We start from the raw sequence: 13,969 nt of genomic DNA, 5'->3' as shown, positions 1-13,969 counted from the left end.
GATAAGAACAATGTTGATCTCCACTGTGTATAAAGTAAAAGAGGCTCTGTCAATCCCTGTGACAAGGCCCTTTAATCCTGAGAACTCTGTAGTCTTTGTGCCAGCACTAGGCCAGATCTGAACCATAATTTACATAGTTTTAACAGTGACCTGACATCCTGAGAGGGAGCACTTGGACCAACTTTAGGAATATGGTCAATAGGCCATCTGATTTGCTAGTTTTTGCTCCGTGTCTGTCATAAAAATGAAAGCATCCTGAAGAACTACAAAGTGAAGATATGAGAAAATGCTCGATTTAATCTGAATCATCTCTTTGTGACAGGTTGGTTACAGATGTCTACCCATAATCCCTCATTAAAATAATATAATAAGGGGTACCTGGGTGGCTCAGTCAGTTGAGTGCCCGACTCTTGATTTCAGCTCAGGTCAGGATCCCAGGATCATGGGATCAAGTCCCAAGTTGGGCTCCATACTGAGTATGGAACATGCTTAAAGTATTCTCTCTCTCTTTCTCTCTCCTTCCTCTGCCCCTCTTCCCTACCCACACACATTCTCTCTCTAAAACAAAATAATAATTTAAAAAATGCTATAATAAAATGTTCTAACAGAATATAGACTTGAAAAGACTTAAAGAAACCAGCAGTTGTCTCATTTAAGTGATGGGAACACTGAGGCCTAGAAATGAGGTGGGAGAGCTCCATGTGCACAGCTGGCTAGTAGCCATGCTGGAACTAGAGAGAAGGTCTTTTGTTCTGAGGTAAGCTTTTTACCCTTCTTTTCAGGGTGTGACACTCGTGGTTGCTTCCCACCTATTACACAAAGAACAGGAATTTTCATTGGATATTCCCCAAAAGACAGAAACGTCATGACAATTTTTTCTTCTATAAACACATCATGTGACACCTTGATTCTGCCTACTTGACAAAAACTTGTAAAACCTGGTCTCAAGCCCCAAAGGCACTTAAAAAAAGTTGCTAGCACCCAGCAAAGGTTTAAAGAAATAACACAACAGAGTTATGTAACAGTTCACTAGATGCTCGGGTATTTTTTAATGTCCTTCTCTGTCATCTGGAAGACCAAATAAAGGATAGGAGTTTATTGTCTGCACTTAAGATGACAGGTTTTTTCCCCTGATACTTTTATTCAGCAAACTTCATATTTCAAATATAATGACTCCTAGCAGCCCATCTCAAGCCTATCTTAAGAAGCAGAGATGTTCAGAAAGAATTTTAATTTGGCTGGAGGTTGATTCTTTTCTTTTTTTTTTTCCACATGTACTAAAGAAGACTCGAGGAAGTGCTGTCTCAGCAACATCAAATGTCTCAAATCCTTATGAACACTGTCACACACAAACACCCAAGGCCAGTTAAATACCAAGTGCTCAAGCAAAACTAAAACTGAAACTTTGATTATAACCGTAGGACATTTCTAATGTAGACATCAGAAGTTATTAATTCACAGAACTGACTGAATTCCTTATGATGATACATTTCAAGTTCCAATTAGTATTGACTAAGTTATCTATAGTTTCTGATGATTAATTGCTTATTTTCTTTTGAAATTTGAAATTTCAAAGAAAGACAGATAATGAATTTAATTAAAATTTTATCTTCTGCTTTTTATTATAACAGGCAAGAATAAATGTATAGATGTGATTATTATAATTTCACTTTAGCTCTCCAGAGAAGTTCATAGAGTGCCTGAGGTTATCTACAAAGAATATAATACGGCATAACTAAGTTTTCTTATCCATACTGCCTACTGCATACAGATAATGAGTCTTAATTCTTTTACTACAAGCAGGTCCTTTACTCTCCAATATGTACAAAATCACACATTCCACCTTAAAATGTTTACTCAATAAAATTGCACTACAATAAAAGTAAGAGCAAGCAATAGGTGATAAAAAAAAAAAGAAGAAGAAGAAAGAATTCAACTGCTAAACTTGAATCGGACAGAAGACCTATAAAAAGAATGAGGCTGAGCAGTGAGGTTCAAGCCATTGTTCTACCTGCAAACTCATCTAGCATTTCTCTAGTGCATCTTCTGGAAATGAAGAAAATCATGGAGTGATTTGATAAGTCCCTTTAGTAGTATGGGTTAATCCTCTGTGATCAGCTAGAATATATTAAGGATTTCCACTGAGACAATATGATATTCCAGTTCAAACTTTATGTGAAACGTATGTCATTAATTTATGCCAGAACACTGAATAAAACAACATCCGTAGACTTTCCTTCTTCCTTTCCCATCTTCTTAATCTTGGCTGAAGTCCTCCGACTTTTAAGATTGCTCTTATCCCATAGGTAAGGAGAAGTAAGGAAAGGAAATACCATAGTCATAAATCCATATGACATGTATTTCTTGAGCATCTACTGTATGGGATGCAGTGTGTAAATAGAAATGTTCCCTTTTATATCCCATCCTTGAGAAAGTACTAGTTTCAGTCCTTAAACAGAACAACCAACATAATACCCACCTCCACACCTTTCTCTCATTCCTGCTTCTATCCCCTTGCCACATTTCCACACCTCCCTGCCTCCAATGCAAACACATTTTAGCATTTAACATTCCCTGACGCTTTTCCTCTTAGCAAAATATTCTGAGAATTTCTTCACTCCCTAATCCTTTGTCAGAAAAGTTAATAAATGTGTCTTTGTTTGGCTATTTCTTGTTGTGTTTCTGGAGTCTTTTTTTATAATTTAACTCTATGTTAGTCTGGTAAACACATTGGAATTCTCTCACATAGCACTTCTTATTACAGTAATTTGTCATGAGAGAAGTTATATAGGAATATGGTTAAGAAACCTATGATGGATCCAGACTGCCAAGGCTCTGCCAATTACTCTGGGACCTTGGGCAGTTTACTTAACTGTACTATCCTAGTTTCCTCAACATAAATTGGTAAAATGGCAATGCCTGCCTGATTAATTGTAGAGAGAATTAAACAAATAAATGCAAAGTTTTTAGGTATTTCATTTTTAGCAAAGATGGACCAATGTAACAAAACACTGTATCTCCACTGATTGGAAGTAAACACAAAAAGTGAGCTACCTGATGATTTAAAAAAATAAACAACAGCAGGAAAATTGTGACAAGGAGCTAAACATGGAGAAACATACACATAATGGTGAATTTTTCTTTCCCTATTTTCCTTGTGCTTTTGACCTGAAGGTAGTCCCCATTTTTTGACATGGGCCATAAAACTGGGACTCTTCTTTTTTAATTGAAATAATATATATTTAGAACATAATGGTATTAGGCCAAAATCCAATAACACAAAAATATCTGGAAAATTCAAGTGTTTGAGAATTAGGCAACACACTTCTATACAACCACTGTGCCAAAGAGAAAGTTACTAAGGTAATTAGGAAATCATTTGAATTATGAAAATAAAAATAATATCAAAATTTGTGGGATGCAACTAAAGTGGTACTGACAGAAATTTAGAACGCTAATACTAGAAAAGTCTTACATCTAAGATCGAAACTACCATTTTAGGAAAGTAGAAAGGGTACATTAAACTCAAAGCAAGCAGAAGGAAGAGAATAATAAAAACAAAAGCAAAAATCAATGTGATTGAAAATTAAAACAATTGAGAAAAATCAATGGAACCAAAAGCTGTTTATTTTAAAAGATAAATAAAATTGATAAACTCCAGTTAGATAGACCAAGATAAAAAGAAGCTATAAATTACAATATTGGGAATGGAAGAGTAGAGCTCATTATAGACCACTAACCTTAACATAATAATAAAGAACTATTCTGAACAATATGAAGATAAAAAAGGTAACAAATAAAATTGAACAATCTTTGAATAAAAACTACCAAGTTTCACTTAAGCATACAGCATACAGAGGGGGTTTTTCCAGGAAGGAAAAATTATTTAACATTAAAAAATCTATTAATACAACTCATTATATCAAAAGACTAAGAAATTAAGAAAAAAACATTTGATAATCCAAAAGATGCAAAAAAAAAAAAAAAACCCACCAAAAAACAGTTGAGGAAATTCAACATGCATACAATAAAACTCTCATCCATTAAAAAAAAAAAAAAAAAACTCTCAGCAATTTAGGAAGAGAAGGGAAGTACTTTAACTCAATAATGGGCATCTAGAAAAGTCCTACAGCTATGATTACAGCTGGATTATAAAAGACTCAATACTTTGCTGCTAAGATCAGGAATAAGGTAAGGCTTCCACTCTTGGCTTTCCTCTTCATTTTCACACTGGTGATCTTAACCAATGCAGTAAGTCAAGGAAAAGAATTAAAAGACATACAGATTGAGGCAAGTCTGGGTGGCTAGTCGGTTAAGTGTCCGACTCTTGGTTTCAGCTCAGGTCATGATCTCATGGTTCATGTGTTCGAGCCATGTCAGGCTCTGTGCTATTAGCACAGAGGGATTCTCTGTGGAGGGACTCTCTCTCTCCCTCTCTCTGCCTCTCCCCTTCTCAGGCTGTCTCTCTCTCTCTGTCTCAAAATAAATAAATAAACTTTAAACATTATATAAAAGACATACAGATTGAAAACAAATAACCAATGTTGTCTTTATTTGCAGACAACATGAGTACATTGCTCATAGGAATGCAAAATAGTATCTCTTCTTAGGAAAAAAGGTCTGTCAGTTTCTTATAAACACTGACCTCCCATATGACCCAGAAGTCTTCCTCCTATTTATTTTCCCCAAGAGAAGTGGAATTTATGGTCACATAAAAACCTATTTTTAATTTTTTTTAACTAAAAATTCAAAATCACTCCAAATCTCTTCAAATGATGAATTGATAATCACCTTAAAGTATATCCACAAAATGGGATATTACTCAGCAATAAAAAGCAATACATCATTGATACCCACAAAACTTAGATGAATCTTCAGCACATTACAGCCAGATTCAAAGGGCTTCATACTATGTAATTCTGGAAAATGTAAATTATGGAAATAAAATATAGATCAGTGATTTCTAACGGTTGGAGGTAAGCAGGAGAGGTTGACCATAAAGGGATAGAAGCCAAAAGATTTTGGGGTGATGTAAGTGTTCTGTACCTTAATTGTAGTGGTGTGTGTAAACACAGTGGACTGTTTACATTTGTCAAAATGTCAAAAAGTCTAGAACTATACACCAAAAAGCATGAATTTTCCTGCGTGTAGATTTTCAAAATACTGAACATAAATAAAACAAATAAAAAGAAATTAGAAGATATAGCAAGAGGTCAATCAATATTACCAGAATTATTAATTTTATTAATATTTACAATTACTAACGGCTAGAAAAAAGGAAGATGAACTAAGAGAGGTACAAGTGGAATGCTTTGGTAATAATTAATGTGAACTCAATTAAGAGGAATGCAGAATCATGAAAGGAAGGAAAAAGAACATATTCTGTAAAGGAGTAAGAAGAGAAACTGGGAACAAAATATTGATTTATATGGACCAAGAGTGGAGCTTCTGTGTGGCTCAGTCGGTTAAAGTGTCCGACTTCAGCTCAGGTCATGATCTCACGGTTTGTAAGTTTGAGCCCTGCTTTGGGATCTGTGCTCTGCTTTGGGATCGGAGCCTGGAGCCTGCTTCTGATTCTGTGTTTCCCTTTCTCTGTTCCTCCCTGGCTCAGTGTCTCTCTCTCTCTCTCTGTCTCTCTCTCTCTCTCTCTCTGTCTCTCTCTCTCTCTCAAAAACAGATAAAAATTTGGGGTGCCTGGGTGGCTCAGTTGGTTAAGTGTCTGACTTCAGCTCAGGTCACAATCTCACAGTTTGTGAGTTCGAGCCCCACGTTGGGGCTCTGTGCTGACAGCTCAGAGCCTGGAGCCTGCTTCAGATTCTGTGTCTCCCTCTCTTTCTGGCCCTCCCCCACTCACCCTCTGTCTCTCTCTCTCTCTCTTCTTCAAAAATAAACATTTAAATAAATAAATAAATAAATAAATAAATAAATAAATAAATAAATATTTTAAAAAAATTATATAGACCAAGTGTCCAATTACCAAGACTTAATTGATAAACTCAAGTTTGATCTAAATAGGCATCAATAAATAGGGGCTCCTTTAAGTTTGGGATGAGGGATGGAGAAGCAGTAGTAGCTTCTGTGCAGGGGCAATTTTCAGCATCATGTGTGTGTCCAAATCATAAATCAGGGAGGGAGACCCAAAGTAAACTAAGGCCACAGGGTATGAGTCGCAGGCAGGTGTCCTGGGAATTAGGGTACTCGAACCACTGGGTGCAGAGCCAGGCTCCAGACCTCGAGGACATGACAGCCAAAACTAAGGACACATTCAGAAACCCAATCAGACTCAGACAACTGATGTGACTGTTGCCTGGTGATAATGGCCTAAATTTATCTCACCAGTAACCCAGACACAACTGTGGAAGCATGTGGTAAACTCTGCCAGAGGTTCACTCCTTTGGTGAGGTGGTTTTTTTGTTTTGTTTTGTTTTGTTTTGTTTTTGGTAAAAGGAAACAGGGTGGAGTAGAGGATGGGAGGAAAGAGCCATTAACATATCCAGCTGAGTTTTCACTGGCTCTAAGTCAGGGTCACCTTCCACAGATGGGGAGCAAGGAACAGTGCCTGACAACAAGCAAACAAACAAACAAAAGGGGGATTAAAATAATTATCTCAGGGGGCGCCTGGGTGGCGCAGTCGGTTAAGCGTCTGACTTCAGCCAGGTCACGATCTCGCGGTGCGTGAGTTCGAGCCCCGCGTCAGGCTCTGGGCTGATGGCTCAGAGCCTGGAGCCTGTTTCCGATTCTGTGTCTCCCTCTCTCTCTGCCCCTCCCCCGTTCATGCTCTGTCTCTCTCTGTCCCAAAAATAAATAAACGTTGAAAAAAAATTTAAAAAAAAATAATTATCTCAGGCGATACCTGGAACTGCTTCAAGAGATGATATTTAATTGGACATTGAGAGATTTGTATATCAAAAATGTGGGGATAGATAAAAGGGAGGGAGAAGAGAAGAGGGGTTGAAGAGGAAAGCAAGAATGAAAGACAAAAAAAAAAAAAGAAAATATTGAAAAGAAAGAATGCAAGCAAAGACAAAAAGCTACAAATGTAGAATATACATAAGCAACAGGAAATTGGTTAATCTGAAGGGAGCAGACTGCATGGAGAAGCAGCAGGAAGTGGGTATATTATCACTGAAAGAAATCATTCATAGGGACAACCACTTTTGCATAGGATGTTAGATACAGTGTTTGTCAACAAGGGAATAGGACAATCTGGGTTATCTACTTTCTAGCACTGTTAATTCGTGGTTTCACTCAATTAAACAAATATTAATTGAGCAACTATCATGCCTAAGAGCATGAAAAGTGCTGTAATTCAGAAATAATGTCACTATGCCTTTAAGTGGGGTTTATAGTCTGAAGAGCAGAATCCAAAGTATCTATAAGGAAAAAAAAAGTTTGAGGAAAAGGATTAATCTGCTTTGAGTCTTCGCCTCCAGGGTGCAGAATCAATAAGCACTTTCTGAATGTTTAATATTTGCAATATTCTGTGCTAGATATTATTTTTATGTATTCTCAATAATTTTGTTTCTGATTACTCCTTTCTTTTCTTTCCTCCCTTTTTAGAACTTAATGTATCTAAAGCTGCTACTATATACTAGTCAGTGTGGAAGTTAAAAGACAAATAAAACAGAAACCATGTTGCATGAGATTTAAAATCCCATTTTAAAGATGGGTAAACTGAGATTGAAAATGTTTAGAAAATGTGTCCAAGTTCAGACAGGAAACAAGTTAGGGAACAGGGATTTAACCATGGCCTCAACACTTTAAAACCATTGTTTGGGGGTGCCCGGGTGGCTCAGCCGGCTAAGTGTCCATTTTCAGCTCAGGTCATGATCTCGTGGTCCATGAGTTCAAGTCCTGCATCAGGCTCTGTGCTGACAGCTAAGGGCCTGGAGCCTGCTTTGGATTCTGTGTCTTCCTCTCTCTCTGCCTCTCCCCAGCTCATGCTCTGTTTCTCTCTCTCAAAAATAAAGAAACCTAAAAAATTTTTTTAAATAAATAAAACCATTGTTCCTATACTGAGCAAAATATAGTCCCTAAAAATTACAATTTCTAAAGATTAAAAGACTAGTCATTTGGTTGAGAAATCCCTCCTGAGAGAGGGAAGAGTAAAGTTCAATTTCATGCCAGATAATATGTTCCCCAGAGGCCAACTCATTTAATGACAGGCTGAAATATTCAATCTGGCTGAAATATTACCATTTCTATTTTTATCTCTACTTTTATGTTTCCATGTTGGTCTTTTTCTTTCTTTTCTTTCTTTTTCTTTTTATTTTTTTAGCCATTTTCAATTAAGATTTCTAATTAGATTCTAAATTTGAGACATCTCTAGTTGAAACCAAATGGCAAAAGTAGTAATTAAAGGACAGCTGTTTGTTGTCTTTCTGGGGATGAAACAAGGCTTTTTGTTTCTAAGTTACGAAATCCTAGGGAATTCTTCATGTTTTTATCTTACTGTTTTAATAATAGTTAACTGAATTGAAAGATGCTGAATTGATCTAAAAAAGTCAATACGCTTTCCAAGACAGATGCTGAGAACCTCTCTTCTGGAATAAGTTTAGGTTAACTCTAATATTCTGGCTTACTGAAATTTTCATTGTTATAAATACAAAATCTCCACATTTTATACAAAATCAAATAATTCTTTAGGTGCTAAAGTAGGCACTACCCCAAGTCATTTTCCTAACTTGAAGACTTTTTAAAATTATGACAATTTTATAAACCAACAAGAATCAGCATTTTCAATGGAAAGGAATAAGATTCAGAGCAGCTGAGATGCAAAATTTCTCTTATGGTTTTCTTTTGCCTGATTTGAGAGAACAAATATTATTAATACTGATACTGAAAATTATTTAGTAAGACTTTACTCCATAATATTTTCACATGAAAAGTATGATCAAGATTTGAAGCAATTAACCATATAATTCAGGTCGAGAAAAATCTTCTGCCTGAAAAAGCTAAACCACTGAAGCAGACAGATTTTTTTTCTAGCTCGAATCATCTAGATTATAATAAAATTTCTAATATCATTTAATGTGCATAGCCATTAAATAGGGCAAATTACCTAAAAGCAGGCCAGCCTCAGAAGTATAGGGAACCTCTTAAAATGTGTATTTCCAAGAAAGAAACTTCTAAAACATTTTCTAGTGTAAACCTGAAAATAGCTTTGGGAAATGCCAGATTAAATAAAGGTATACACACACATACATATAGACATAGACATATATGTTAGTTTGGTTATTTACTATTTATTATAGGTTCTCAAAACCTCTACTGTGTTAAAGCTCCTGAGAGTGTTATAGTACTCAGGCAATTTCAGAATTTCTTGACTCCAAACCATTTTATGCAGAACATGTCACAGAACTAGTGTTCAAAGAAGTGAACATACTGAGGACCACTTTCCACAATCCTAAGACATTTACGTAGTACTTTGGCAGATGCAGGAAGGTAGGGTTAGATGGCAGATTTAAAAGCATCTATATCCAGAGAACCAGGAGAGAAGGCTAAATGGCATTGCACAGAAATGTCAAGGGCAGAAAGTAGCCAAGCTGACCTGGGACAAAGTCCCCTTACCAAGGCCATTGAGGCCCTATGGGACTAGGCCACTTCCCATACTCATTTTCATCCAATTATCAATCCGGCTTCCTCTTACTCCTCTCTCTAGCTTTGTGACTTTGGTATAGCTACTTTATCCTCTTACCAATTATTATGTTTATTCACTGCTATTCCATCTTCCTGGGACTCTTCCCTACACTTCAGCTGTTAGTTTAAGTGTCATTTTCCAGAGAAATACCCTCTGTTTAGCAAGTCCACAATAGATTCCTCCCTGTCTCCCAATACTTTCTCCCACAAACTCTGCTATTTCTCTTCATTGCACTTACCACAGTTTTCATTCATATATTGATATTTCCTTATTTATTACATGTCACCTCCACAAGCTCCTTGAGGGCAGCAATGGACCATGCCTGTTTTGTTCTGTAAAATCACCAATTACCCCACAATGAGTGTTTGCCATGTAACAGGCCTTTAATTAATATGTGTTGATTTTATTATTATTATTATTATTATTATTATTATTAAATTCCTTCATATTTATATCTAGGCCTTGCCTAATTGAAACCCTCAGAATTAATTTAATATATGCATAGATATCAATTCCTCTTTAGGATATGGTCAGCCAACTATAACATGCAGTTACACAAAATCTAAGACACCAAGCTGGCACTTTTGTAAAAATATTTTTTTAATGATAGGGGCTATAATTTTGAATTCATTATCAATCTAAATAAACATTACGTGTTAATTACTGAGACCCACAATTATACCTGCTTTGCTGTTGTATTCCACAAATTGCTCTGGCTCTTCTATAATTGCTTTGCTGACTTCAGAGCTCTGTAAAGGACAAAGGACAAAATGTTAGAATGTAGTGTTTCACTGGGAACCTCCCTTGCTAAAGCATACCTGGCTAAAATTTTAATATGTTCATAATGCCCATCATTCCAAACTTGAGGACTTACCATCACAACGTCATGGGACATAGCCTGAGTTACTTGGTTGCCTGAGTTACTCATACCCTGCACATTCCAATGAAAGGTCCGTCTTCAGGATTGGCCTTTGGCTAGTTCCTGGAAGATAACCTCTGAGCTCTTGGAATAGTCTGCCTGATAAAAGAGTTTTTGTATGCCTGCGCCTTGGCGGAGTCTGACCAGGTACATTGATGGTGAACACCTGTTTTTTGCTTGGGGGGAAGGGGAGGCTAAAGCCTGAGTAGCTGAGGTTAGTCAGCTGGTGCTGCATGCTTATGTGACTGACCCCTAATGAAACTACAGGACTGACCTCCATTAAAACTCTAGAGACCAAAGCTTAGTTGAGCTCCTTCCCTGGCTGACCACACTTCACATGAGTTGTCACACATTGTTCTTGGGAGAACTAAGCACATCCACGTGTGACTCCACTGAGAGGGAACACCTGGAGGTTGGCAGAGGGACTTTGCCTCATGTGCCTTTCCCCTTTGCTGATTGTAATCTGCTTCTTTTCACTGTAATAAATCATGCCTATCAGTGTAACAGCTTTTCTGAATCTTGGGAGTTCTTCTAGCAAATCATCAAGCCTGAGAGTGGTCTTGGGGACTTCCCCCATACATAACCACCCTATGAGGTAGATACTATTATTACCCACTTTTCATGGGCAGAGAAATTGGCAAAGAAGGGTGAGGTAACTCAGTCAAAGTCCCATGGCTAATTTAAGTGTCAGTATTTAAATGTGAACCCAATGATCTGGTTCCAGAGACGGAGCATTTTACATATTTTATCAATTATGTCATGTCGTTTGTCAAAATATTTGTTATTATCTGTCATTCAATATGTGTATCAAAAAATGCCACCTGGTTCTTTTTCTTTTTATCAGGAATAATTTTCAAATTGAAAATTTATTAATTATCGAGATTTCATTTTATCTTCCAAGAAGAGAACAATAACCTGTATTGTTAAAGTTGTTCTACTACTGTTCTAAAGTTGTTAACCATTCTACTTTAATCAAAACAAACTTTCCTCCAGTCCTTATCAATAATGCAGATGTGACAAGATTTTCTCATTTACATTCTCATCTATGTCTCCCCATTCTAAAGGTTTTTTTTTAATATGAGGCCTGAGAAATACAGAGTCAACTTTATATCATACCAGGTATTACTTAATTTAGGAAAAACAAAACACCTTATTGTAATTTTTAAGATTTATGATTTTTGTTTAATATTTATTTATTCTTGAGAGAGAGAGAGCGCACAAGTGGGGGAAGGGCAGAGAGAGAGAGGGAGACGCAGAATCTGAAGCAGGGTCCAGGCTCTGAGCTGTCAGCACAGAGTCTGATGAGGGGCTTGAACCCACCAACTGTGAGATCATGACCTGAGCCAAAATTGGACGCTTAACCGACTGAGCCACTCAGGCGCTCCAAGATTTTTGATTTCTTAAAAATGTTTATTTATTTATTTTGAGAGAGGGGAGGAGGGCAGAGAGAGAGGGAGAGAAAAGATCCCAAGCAGCCTCCACGTGGGGCTCAATCCTATGACCGTGATATCATGACCTGAGCCAAAACCAAGAGCCAGACACTTAACCAACCAAGCTACCCAGGTGCCTCTGAGATATGTAATTATTTGAGTCTAATAGATCCAGAGTTGCTTTTAAGGTAAGTGCTAGATAAAAATAGTTTCAGAATAGGAGAAAGCATGAGGCTTCTGTTAATATTAAAGAAATGCAAACTATCTACTGATTTCTAAACACAAAAGAGAAAAATAATTTACCAATTGTGTAGAAAAGTTGTAAGTTTTCATTCAGGAAGACATTGCAAAAAAAATGCTTTTCTCTAATTTGTCATTGCCGTTAGGTGGATGAGGTAGTAGCTTTATTCTAACACTTGAACAAAACTGTAATTCATTCTCTTATCTTTTTTTTTTAACTCGCCCAAGACTCAACATTGTATTCTGTTGTACATACAGTGGATGCCAGTGTCTTGCTTTTATCACTGAAACATACTGCACATCTCTTGATATTTTGAGGGGTCATTATATCTGCAAAGGTAATGAGTCTACCTTGCAATGTGTACGTGCAGAGGTCAGTGTAGTCTCAGATGACCCGTAGCGTCCAAAAAGGTTATTTTGAAACAATTCTCGAAAATAGAAAAAGCATACAGAGCAAGGGCAACACTGCACACAGTGATGATGAAATACATCAAATGTAAACTGGATAATTGTGCAAGTCCAAGGAATAAAAGTTTATGATGCAGAAGGACCAACTGTGTTATTTGAGCCCGAGTCTTTCAGATTCATTTCATCTCCATTTATGGTGTTATCACTCATCAATTCTCATCATGTAGCAAGAACCAATATTTACCCAAACCCATCAGAGTGTATGGTCACCTTAAATAAAGATCCTACAGAGTTAATACAGACCAAAAGCCTTAACACAGATCATCACCTTGACAATACATGATAAAGTATGTCATTATGCTTTAATTAGGACATAAAAGTTTGTTTTTAAGTTGAAAATGCAAAATTCTATTTTGAACAACTCCTGGATGTTAAAGTGAATTGAATGTTACTGATTAGAATTAATATATGGTAACATAAAAAATCAGAATAAACTTTATTATGTTCCACCTTACGCTATAGAGGTTGGTCTTTTCTTTGGTTCCTATCTGCATTCCCTTTGTGGCCCCAAATGATAATTTCATCACTCATATTCTGTCTCCTTCTACCCTAGTGATCTGGTGTGATGGTCACATAGCTAAATTCAAAGCTAGCTATTTCCATGTTGCCCCATGAAAGAAAGCTGGGCTTCAGGTGGCTTGCTGTTGTTCCCAGACAGCCTGGGTGAGTCCAGGTCAAGAGCCCCCATCAGTGAGAGGATCGGGGATATTGGGCCAAAGGCAAGAGCTGAGTGGAATGGAGTTTAGAAAAGATCAGGGAGAGAGCATGCTGTGTCTGTCAGGAAATTGTATGATATGAAGGTCCTCACCGGTTCTGAAAATCTTACACATCCGTCCCCTAAAAGACCCAGCAGTTAAAAAACAAACAGAGAAACAAAACTGCAAAGTGCCCTCGGGTAACTGCAAAACAGTCAGAAAGTAAATACAGGAAGTGAAGAGGAAACCACACAATGTTAATAAAAGCTACCTGTTTTATAGGCTGTTGTAAATATTTAGTTAAGGCCACACAGCTACGAGGAGCAAAACCTGTATTCAAACCCAAACAGTCTGCTTCTTGGACTCATTCTCAGAACCACTTGACCAGGTTGCCTTTCCAGGAAGGCCTTGTGTGCTATGCTAAGGTTAGACCTTGCTTTCCAGGAGATGTTGAAACTATGTAGATTTTATGCAAGGAAATAAGATGATCAAGTTTGTGTTTCAGACAGAATATTGAGAAGCTGTGAGAAATATAGCCTAGAGAGATTAGAGGGATTAATTCGGGGGCTTTTCCAAA

General features: G+C 37.0%; 1 protein-coding gene across 10 annotated transcripts in view; it reads right to left on the bottom strand.

Annotated features, from left to right (window-relative positions):
- INPP4B (inositol polyphosphate-4-phosphatase type II B) overlaps nucleotides 1-13,969 on the bottom strand; it is a 778,265-nt gene that overhangs the window by 382,831 nt on the left and 381,465 nt on the right. For 7 of the 10 annotated variants that reach the window (XM_045466827.1, XM_045466836.1, XM_045466862.1 and 4 more), the window contains one exon: nucleotides 10,323-10,389. The gene's annotated coding sequence lies outside the window, so the exon portion shown is untranslated. Of the gene's footprint in view, nucleotides 1-9,878; nucleotides 9,973-10,322; nucleotides 10,390-13,969 lie in introns of all 10 variants that reach the window. The other 3 variants (XM_045466789.1, XM_045466820.1, XM_045466813.1) reach the window with 1 other exon arrangement.

This window comes from Leopardus geoffroyi, chromosome B1 (genome assembly GCF_018350155.1).
Source record: "Leopardus geoffroyi isolate Oge1 chromosome B1, O.geoffroyi_Oge1_pat1.0, whole genome shotgun sequence".
In the NCBI taxonomy this organism is placed as follows: Eukaryota; Metazoa; Chordata; class Mammalia; order Carnivora; family Felidae; genus Leopardus; species Leopardus geoffroyi.
Note: the sequence above shows the minus strand (reverse complement) of the source record. Positions and strands in the feature narration are given on the sequence as shown.